Below are 7,836 nucleotides of genomic sequence, written 5' to 3'. Positions count from 1 at the left end.
AGATAGATAGATAGATAGATAGATAGATAGATAGATAGATAGATAGACAGATAGATAAATAGATAAATAGAGCTGGGTTCTGGAGCCACAGGCTGGCTGTGTGGCTTCTGAAGAGCCTTTCTGGACCCCAGTTTTTCTAATTTGTAATGTGAGAATAATGAACATATGATATGTGGTATTCTATGGAGTGCTTTTATGTTACATCTGTTTTGTTTTGTTTTGTTTTGTTTCAAAAAGGATCAAGATAAGGCATGTGGTGCTGGAGCCATGACCCAATGGTTAAGAGCATGTACTACTCTTGCAAACAACTGGCATTTGCTTCCCAGCATCCATGTTGGGCAGCTCATGATGACCTGTGGCTCCAGTTCCAAGGAGAGGAGTCACTCTAGCCTCCATATTCACAGCAGATACACACACACACACACACACACACACACACACACACACTTAAAACTAAAATAAACCTTTAAAAAGGCAACACATGATAAACTTAAATTGTTGCATGTTCTTAATAATGTTATTAAATATAAACACATTCAGTATATGTACATTGCATAGAAATCGTAACATACCTGAATATACCCAGCAGATTGTGTGTGTGCTCATGACTCACTGGCTGGTCCACAGTGAATACTCCCCCGCATTAGACCACAGCTAGAAGATTCTTCATACATTAGGTCATGCCCTGTTCATCAGAAAGCTACGAGATAGGCTCTGCTGCCCCCGTTTTATACAGAAACTAGGACATGGAAAAAGAGATGGTGTACTCTTCAAAGCCACGTGCTTAGTAACTCACAGGGCCAACATTTGGATCAGGGTGGGAGATGAAAAAGTCGCTTGTCAGCAAGCCTGACCACCCGAGTTGGGTCCTTTGAATACATGTTGTAGAAGGAAAAAACTAACTCCAAACAGTTGTCTTCTGACCCTCAAATCCACACCATGGCACATAGGCATATGTATGTGTATGCACACACACACACACACACACACACACACACACAGGAAGCAAGTGAACAAATGTGAAAACAGGTTCAGGTGAGCTAGATTCAGAAACTGGACCACATTCACCGTGTCCCGCTCCTGTGTCCCTGTGCCCGGTGCAAATACCCCATGCAGGAGAATTGTGTACCGCATGAAGTGTGTGAGTTAAAGGAGGAATGCACGTGTGCATGAAACAAACCTAGCAACCACCCTTCACTGTGGTTAGCTGTGCGGAGCGAGCCCGTGTGCCTTTAAGTTCTCCATTCACATCTATAAACAGCATGGAGCCGGACAAGACAGAAAGGGTTTAAAAATAAGTTTTCCTCCCATTAGACATCCGTCTTCAATGTATTTTCTTAAAATTTGTACTCTATTACCAGAGTTTTGAGCACATATAACTAGCCTTTGTATATTAATCATTAACAAGCTCTATACATGTGCTTCATACAGTATAGCAGAACATGTCAGCATAAACGCACAGACGGCAGATTAAAGTGAGAAACAAATAAGACATGTATGGAATAACTGATTTTATTTATAAATACGAAGAAATATGCATACAAAGATATTGGCGGTGCATGCTTCTTGAGGGCAATAGTCATTTTCGGTCATCGTTTAACCCTTTATGATAGTGATTTGATCGTCTGCTTTCAAGCCCAGTTTATTCTATCACAATCCACTTTTTATGGGTAACATGGGAGATAAAAGTGTAGCACAAAATTTCAAATGTTAACACACACACACAAACAAAACAAAACAAAACATGACAACGATATGAAGCGACTGGTGATCATGCCACAGTATGTGTGAGCATTAAGTTTGGGCCTGGAGAGATGGCTTAGCAGCAAAGACCATGCATGGCATGGAATGTTCCTACAGAGGCTATGAGTTCAGTTCCCAGAACCTCTGCTAGGCAGTTCACAACTTCCTGAAAGTCAGGAGGTCTGTCTGAGGCCTTCTTCTGGCCTTCCTCAGGCACCTGTACTAACTGTCACATACCCACTCACAGACACACTTACATACATAGAACTAAAAAGCAATTTAAAAAATCAAGTTTGTACACTATAAATGTATACAATTTTATTTATAAACTTAAGGATAGTGATAAAAGGAAATGCAAACTGAAAGCCCTTCAGCTGTTGAGTGGATAAGCCCCGTGTGATGTATTCTACAACGGAACAGCACTGCAGACTAACATGGAACATAATTCTGGTGTGCGCTGAGGCACGAATATGCCTCGACCGCAGGCCGAGTGGAGAAAACTGGACTCTAAGACCCTATACCGTATTAGCCTTTTCATGTGAAGGCTCCTCCATAGACATACCCCAAGAGAGCCAGAATGAAATGCTGATTGCACAGGGCAAGTGTGGGAGGCAGGGGGGCAGACGCACTGTGACCTCATCTTCACAGGTTGATTTTGGTAGTGTGTCAAAACTCTCTTTTAACACATAAATACAGCGAGTAGCACACATCATGGCGTTACTTATGTCTTGGTAAGGCTCTTAGAAAATTCAGCAAGTGATTGCTGGAGAGACAGCTTGGCCGTTAAGAGTACTGGCTGCTCTTCAAAAGGATCAGGGCTCAATTCCCAGGCAAAACCATCTATAACCTCAATCCCAGGGCATCTGATGCCCTCTTCTGGCTCCTTCAGCATCAGGCACATGTGTACATAGACATGCATGCAAGCAAAACATACAAACACATAAAATAAAATAAAAACAAAAAGAAAAAACAGAAGATGAAATATTACACTTCTATCATGCTCTCTATTGTTATATCAGTGTTACTCTCTTACCTGTAAATAATTCTCTTTATTCACTTGATTTCAAATGATGAGGATTTTATTATTACACTTTCATTTGTTTTATTTGCATTTTTCTTTTCTTCAAAGAAACGAAAGAGCCATATTCACACAACTGTTGAAACTCACCATCCACATGACCTGAATAGTGTCAGGGTGGTGCAGACAGGTGCAACAGGAAGACACCTACATTTCCCAGCACTTTTAATATTTGTGTATCGTTCACACCTTGCATTGGTGGGCTATAATTTGCAAGAAGGCAATTACTTCTGATGCTGAAAAGCCCACTGAGACATTCTAAACAAATTCTGTATAGGCCAATATCGTGCCATTAGTAATAATCATAGGGACAGAATTAAAACCTCTCCTGGCAGCTGGAGAGATGCTCAGTGGACAAGTGTTTGCTGCTCTACCTAAGAACGCGAGTTCAGCCTCTAGCACCCTTGTCAGGTAGCCAACAACCTCCTCTAACTCCAGCTCTAGGGGATCTATCGCCCTCTTCTGGCCTCCAAGGGCACTGCACACATTTGGCACACAGACACACACACACACACACTTAGAAATATAAAGCTTTAAAGGGAAAACCTTTTGTGACAACAATATGACTCTAAGCATACACTGTCGTGGTAGGACACAACTATTTATCTTCACTAAAAATGCACAAACATGGGTTTTTAATCCTTCATTAACAGTCAAGCACGCACATTGTGTGGAAGATCATTGATTTATTTTCTTAGAGAATAAAGTACATGTTGTAAGAAAAACTTTTCCGAAGGTTCCAGGTGTCCATCATCCATTTATCTACATTATAATCTCAATTTTCTATCTTGTCTATTAAATATGCCAAGGTTTTGTGAACTTCAGAAAGCAGGTTCTCTTCTTATTTAAGTTAGATATTCTTCTTACCATTTGTAAGAAACCATCAGTGTGTGTGAAACCATTGGTTTGGAAATTTTGTAGCAGCAGAGAGATTTAGTTATTCGTTTCCAGGTGTGGTAAGTGTTCAGAAATATATGAGATGTTAATATAAGACACATTGCCATTAAGCAGGACAGAGAATCAACACAACAGAGAAATTTCCAATAATTTCTTCTTAAGATGACCTCCCACTGGTCTTTTCTACACTGCCGTTTAAGTCAGTAAAGTATATACACTGAATATGTATACTATTTCAAAATGTGCAAGTGACATAGTGTTGGAATTGTCACCAAAGAAAAATAAATGTGCCAGCATTTATTTTAGAGCTGAGCAAGTCTGTAAGCATTTCAGTGCTTACAACCAGAGCCTTCTGAGCCTGGGGATAACTACCAGGGGGAAATGTTTTTAAATTCACAATTTTACATAATCCCAACACTTGGGAGGCAGAGGCAGGCAGATCTCAGTGAATTTGAGGACAGCCAGGGCTACATAATGAGACCCTATTTCAAACAAACAAACACCCAACCCTTAAACATAAAAAACCAAATAGTACCTTTCTTTGTGTACAGTAAAAATTCATAGTTTTCCCCCACTTCATTAACTCTAAAGTCAACTATGTTTTATTTTTTAAGTTGATTTTATTTGTGTGCGTGTGTGTGTACATGAGTGTAGCTGATGGTGGAAGCTAGCTCCATCATATCTCTCTGGAGCTACAGTTACAGGCTTTTCTTAGCCCCCTGACATGCATGTTGGCAAATGAACTTGGATCCTCCAAAAGTCCTCACTCTTAGGAGTCTCTTTCTCTAGTCCTAGTAAAATGTGATTTTTCTTTTCTTTTTAAAAAACAATTTTAATAAACTTTATTGTTTAAAAAAACTTGCAGATAAATACAAACATCACACACACAAATTAACTAGACCCAAATCTACACAACTCATTGAAGGGTTCAGAACAGACTGGCTGCTCTTCAGAGGACCAGGATTTGTTTGCCAGCACCGCATGATCCCACTTCTGATAATTTATCATCAGATATGTTTTATATGCTTTTCTGGGGATCGCATGCACATGGTATACTTATATAGACATATATATATATATATATATATATATATATGTATATTAGAAGTGTGAAGCTTCACATTAAGTTTCACACTTTTGATAAATTATCATCAGATATGTTTTATATACTTACACATCAAAAAACAAAAAAAAAAAATCCGTGACTGAATTATGAAAAGAATTAGCTTTTTATCCTCTTTCATAACTGTGGTCCATCACTTGCATTCAGTCCTTCTTTAATCTTTTATACTGAGCCTTTCTTGTTATCTTTTCTATGTGTCGTATTGAACCCACATGTGCATTTGTTTGCATATATTATTATTGGCTAGATTCCACGTATGAGATTTCTGGGATTGTGCATTACCATTACGAAGCCTGTTAGATAAAGGGATCCATTAGCTATTCATTTATTATTATTATTATTATTATTATTTAATAGAACTCCACCATAAAAGTGAAATAAGTTTTTAATATGGTCACAAATTAGTAGACATGTGGGTGACTTCTGGTTTTTAATATAATGAAGATAGCTAACGAGTCTGGTGTAACTGTGCAAGCACAGGTATGTTTTAAAGTATGTATGTTCTGTTCTTGTGGGTAAACAACCAGGAGCGAGAATGCTGGGTTGTGCCATGAATATTTGTTTAATAAGAAACTTCCAAAAATCTGCAAAGGACCTGTGCCGTCTTGCATTTCTATTAACATGAAGTTTCTCTATATTTTTAGAAATATTTATTACTAGGTTAAAAATTATTTTAGGGACTGGAGAGACTGCTCAGCTATTAAGAGGGTACTCTTCTTGGAGGAGAACTGAATTTGGTTCCCAGAACCCATGTCTGGCAGCTTACCCCAGCCAATTACTCCATCTCTAGGTGATCTAGTGCCCTCTTCTGGAGTCCATGGGCACCTGCACTCAAATACATATACCCACACATAGACACACACCCATACATATGATTAAGAGCAGATCTTTAAGGAGCTGGAGAGATGGGTTAGTAGTTAAAAGTACTTGTTGCTCTTGCAAGGGACCTGGATTTGAATCCCAGCATCAAGTGACTCACAAGCATCTGTAACCCCATTTTCAGGGGATCCAACAGGCACACATGTGATGGACATACATGTATGCAGGTAAAAGATGAATATACATAGTTAAATAATTGAATCTAAAACTTAAAAAAATCTTCAAGTTTTATTTTACTTGACTCTAATAATTATCTAATATTATGTCACTGTGATTTTATTTTGACCTTACTCCATTTGCTCACCTTGTTGGGGAGTGTGACAGTTTGAATAGTGGCCCCCATAGACTCATGTGTTTGACTCATTGGCCATAGGGAGTGGCACTATTCGGAGGTGTGGCTTTATTGAAGAAATTGTGTCACTGAAGAGGCAGGCTTTGAGGTAACATATGCTCAAGCTACAGTGTGGTAGACAGTCTCTTTCTGCTGCCTGCTGATCAAGATTTAGAACTCTTGGCTCCTTCCCCAGCACCATGTCATCCTGTATGCTGCCATGTTTCTTTCCATGATGATAATGGACTAAGCCTCTGAAACCGTAAGCCAGCCCCAATTAAATGTTTTTCTTTATAAGAGCTGCCATGGTCCTGGTGTCTTTCACAGCAATAACACCCTAACACAGGAGTGATATTTATTTTTTTAAATCCCCTGTGAATTTTACATAATGATATTTGATGTATGTGTACAGCCTTGATATTTTCTTTCCCTTCATTTAAAATAAGAAACTTATTAACCGGTGTCTTTAGTCTGTACCCCACATGCTCCATCTTCCTTGTCCCACAAGAAGCCACAGTCTTCCTGTTCCTAGAGACTATTGTGTGCTTTTAGAACTTTGAACACAATCAGGTCATGTGTCCCCTTTATTTGTCTGCTTTCTTCTAAATGGTTCTCCTTTTGAGATCCAGCCATTCATCAGCACTCTGTTCCTTTCATTGCTCAGAAGTAGTCTTTTTATCCTCTCCATAGTTCTTCAATTCATTTGTAGATTGGAGCTTCGATTTGGCAACTGGTTCTGGTCTGAAGCACCTCCATTAGTGCATATTTCAGGGTAAGTAGGTTGGCACAGAATTTTCTTACCTATTGTTTTTCTGAAAATATCTTGGCTTTTATTTTTGAAAGATGTGCTCTGGCAGTGGAAGTCCAAGTTGGCAACTGCCTTCATTTTTTTTTCTTACCTCAGGTAAAACATATTTTTCTTTTCTTTTCCTTTTTTTTTTTTTGTGTGTGTGTGTATAGTTCTTAATGAGAAGTCTGCTGCTCTGTTAGTATTTTTATTATTTATATATCATGTTTCTGCTTCCTTCTTATCTGAATTCAGATTTTTAAAGTCCCTTATTATACTTATCATGTATGTATGCACATATGTGTGTCTGTGGAGAGGGGATTTGTTGTACACTGAACTACATCGCCAAGCTCAAGAAAAAAATTATTTGACTTATGATGTTTAGAAGTTCAGAATGTAAAATCAGGAGACCCTTTTACTTTGGCTTCTGGTGAAGATAGGAGATGCCCACACATCATGGCAGAAGGATGGATGAGATCAAATGGTCACATTTAGAAAAAGAACAGAAAGACTTGGGTCTACCAGTTGTCTCTAAGGGCACGCTCCTAATGAAGTAAAGACCTCTCATTAGGTCCCATTTTCCCATTAAAGCCATCTTGAGGATCAGTACTTCAATCACAATAAACCCTGCTAGCATTACACAAATGACAGCATGCAGAAGCTGAGGTCAATATGAATGCTGGGAAACTAACATTGACTATTGTTATATAAGATAGTTTTTGTGGAGTGTTGTTTCATCCTAAGCAGGAATTGAATTAGGTTTGGGTTTTATTTCTGTGATTACCAACCATGTGGCACAGACTTCAGATTTCTCTGTTGGTAGGTGGCTTTTGCCCAACATTTCATGGTCAGCCAACTCCATTGGTTAAGGCCTGGTAAGGCAGGGCATTGTGGCAGGTCATGTCATATGACTGAAAGGAGCAGTGAGTCAGAACCTGTCTTCTTCTTCTTCTTCTTCTTCTTCTTCTTCTTCTTCTTCTTCTTCTTCTTCTTCTTCT

The sequence above is a fragment of the Psammomys obesus genome, unplaced genomic scaffold (genome assembly GCF_907164565.1).
Source record: "Psammomys obesus unplaced genomic scaffold, mPsaObe1.curated_primary_1811, whole genome shotgun sequence".
NCBI lineage: Eukaryota > Metazoa > Chordata > Mammalia > Rodentia > Muridae > Psammomys > Psammomys obesus.
This window is presented reverse-complemented; position numbering follows the sequence as displayed.